The sequence below is a fragment of the Mandrillus leucophaeus genome, unplaced genomic scaffold (assembly GCF_000951045.1).
Source record: "Mandrillus leucophaeus isolate KB7577 unplaced genomic scaffold, Mleu.le_1.0 Scaffold18, whole genome shotgun sequence".
Lineage (NCBI taxonomy): Eukaryota > Metazoa > Chordata > Mammalia > Primates > Cercopithecidae > Mandrillus > Mandrillus leucophaeus.
In genome coordinates this window covers 4,104,586-4,106,699 of record NW_012101809.1, presented here as the reverse complement: position 1 = coordinate 4,106,699, position 2,114 = coordinate 4,104,586, and the positions used below count along the sequence as shown (strand labels likewise).

The 2,114-nt window shown below is 41.5% G+C and overlaps 1 long non-coding RNA gene across 1 annotated transcript in view; it reads left to right on the top strand.

The window, feature by feature from the left end:
- LOC105537795 overlaps positions 1-2,114 on the top strand; it is a 16,583-nt gene that overhangs the window by 8,871 nt on the left and 5,598 nt on the right. Inside the window, exon 2 of the long non-coding RNA XR_001005777.1 lies at positions 956-1,099. This is a non-coding gene — a long non-coding RNA (uncharacterized LOC105537795). The remainder of the gene's footprint in view (positions 1-955; positions 1,100-2,114) is intronic.

Genomic DNA, 2,114 nt, shown 5'->3' with positions numbered 1-2,114 from the left:
GGGAGTCTTGCTCTGTCGCTCAGGCTGGAGTGCAGTGGCGCTATCTCAACTCACTGCAACCTCTGCCTCCCAGGTTCAAGCGATTCTCCTGCCTCAGCCTTTCAAGTAGCTGGGACTACAAGGCACTTGCCACCACGCCTGACTAATGTTTTATATTTTTAGTAGAGATGGGGTTTCACCATGTTAGCCAAGATGGTCTCGATCTCCTGACCTTGTGATCCGCCCACCTCAGCCTCCCAAAGTGCTGGGATTGCAGACGTTAGCCACCGCGCCTGGCGATAAAATCTTTTTTAAAAATTTTTTCCATTTAATTTTTGTGGGTCCATGGTGTTACCTATTTGTAGGGTGCACGAGATGTTTTGATACAGGCATGCAATACGAAATGATGAAATAGATAAAATCGTTAACAGAGAGCCCAACTGTAATTTTATATAGCCTTTTTATATATTTTTGTATAACACCTTAAAATCTTGTGTTAACTTGGGTGTGTCATTCTATTTAATTCCATAAGTGTTCTAGTGTCTGTTTAATAAATGCCAGCCATTGTGGGACAAGTGTAGCTCTTACCACAAGAAACTTTAGTAAAGGAGAAAAATACAAACATCAATTACCTAGTTTGATATGATGTGTGTTCTGTTCTAAGTGTATATAAAGGGCTTTGGGAACACAGATGGGGTAGAGTTCACACTCCAAGGAGATTTGGGGTGACTGCTAAGCTAGATTGATAGGAGGAGCAGAAATAAGCCATGCTACTTATTAAGTTGCTGAATTTACTATAGCACTTCTACCGAAACTTGGAAAGAGGAAGCAAATGGAATAAGTGGTATTAGAGTGAAAAATAATAACATAAGCTCTCTATAACCAAGAACTTTTTTCAAGGAGAAGTTATTCTGATATCCAGTAATATCAAAGTCAGTGCTTCCAGAGTAATCTGTCTCCTTTGTGGTTGTTCAAGGGCTTGCTCTCAATTTTGCGCAAGTTGAAAAGTGCACCAGACCAGGAGGTGAGAATACTTCTCCTGGGCTTGGATAATGCTGGCAAGACCACTCTTCTGAAGCAGCTAGCATCTGAAGATATCAGCCACATCACACCAACACAGGTGAGCACTACCTTGGCTCCAGATGCCGTGTGACACAGAAAGACGATAATAGCAATGTGAAAGACAAAATGGGAAATACTGTTTTGTCCACTTCCAAATTTTGTCTCTGAGAAAAGTCTATGCAATCTGAAGATAACCAGATTTCAAAAATATGTAAGAGATTCCATTCTCATGTGGTATTTAGAGTAGTCAGATTCATAGAGACAGATGCAGAATGGTGGTTACTGGAGCTGGGGAGGGGGAATGGGGAGTTACTGTTTAACGGGTACAGTGAGTCAGTTTTGCAAGATGAAAAGAGTTCTGTGGATAATGACCCACAGTGTGAATGTATTTAATGCCATGGAACTGTACACTTTAAAATGGTTAAAATGGTACATTTTATGTTATGTTAAAATATGTACACGGACACACTTCACAGTGCCCACTTCATCAGGCTACCGCACTGCAGCGTCTGCACCCCACTGGGCTTCAGCCTCCACACATCACCTTTCAGCACATGCACCCCTCTTCCAGATGTGCCCCTCCTTCCCCACCCACACATGTCCTCAGCAGCTGCATATTGTACATGTTATCTTACAATTTAAAATATATGTATACATATATACAGGTGTGTGTATTTGTGTGTATATAGACAAATCCAGCAGATCTAAGTGAGTACCTATATTCTTTTTATTTTTATTTTATTTCTTTAAATTATTTATTTTTTGAGACAGAGTCTCACTCTGTCTCACAGGCTGGAGTGTGGTAGCGCAATCTTGGCTCACTGCAACCTCTTTTTTAAAAATAGCTTTATCTTCTCTGATTATGAACGTAGTGCATGTAGAAAACACAGAAAAAGTATAAAGGAGAAAACTCTGAGAAAGACCATGGTTAATATTTTACTGTGTACTGGCCGGGCGCGGTGGCTCACGCCTGTAATCCCGGCACTTTGGGAGGCCGAGGCGGGTGGATCACAAGGTCAGGAGATCGAGACCATCCTGGCTAACACGGTGAAACCCCGTCTCTACTAAAAATA